Source organism: Brassica oleracea, chromosome C9, assembly GCF_000695525.1.
Source record: "Brassica oleracea var. oleracea cultivar TO1000 chromosome C9, BOL, whole genome shotgun sequence".
NCBI classification, from domain to species: domain Eukaryota; kingdom Viridiplantae; phylum Streptophyta; class Magnoliopsida; order Brassicales; family Brassicaceae; genus Brassica; species Brassica oleracea.
The window spans coordinates 34,588,126-34,588,800 of record NC_027756.1 but is presented as its reverse complement, the minus strand read 5'-3'; positions in this window follow the sequence as shown (position 1 = coordinate 34,588,800).

Sequence of the window (675 nt, the reverse complement as noted above, 5' to 3'; positions counted from 1 at the left end):
TGAAATCTATCACAAGAAACAAGATATGGGAGCTTGTAGATAGACCGACTGGTTCTGAGAAGAAAATAGAAGAGGATCGAGTTTGTGTGTTACACAAGAGGTTTCATGTGTTACGCCAGACACCAAGAGCATGGAATGTGAAACTTGATCAGGTTTTCAAGGAGAAGAGAGTTGAGAAGTGCACGAAGGAACCATCAATGTACCACAAAACTGAAGGAGGAGACGTCTTGATCAAAGCCATCTATGTTGATGATCTATTTGTGACAGGAACTTTGCTTAAGGTGATTAGGCAAGTCAAGGAGGAGATGTCTAATAAGTTCGAGATGTCAGATCTAGGTAAGCTAACGTACTACCTTGGCATAAAGGTGATTCAAGGAGCAGGCATAATCAAACAAGGAAGGTATGCTCAAGGAATCCTGTGTGACACAAAGATGGAAGCGTGTAACGCAACTCAAATTCCATTGGAGGCGAATTTGAAGATCTCAAAAGCTGAAGATGAACGAGAGATAGATGCTACAGAGTTCAGAAGAATCATAGGATGTTTGAGGTATCTGCTTCACACAAGACCCGATCTGTGTTATGCAATAGGTGTTCTTAGCAGATACATGCACAATCCGAGAGACTCTCACGGACAAGCCATCAAGCACATATTGCGGTATGTGAAAGGAACAACAA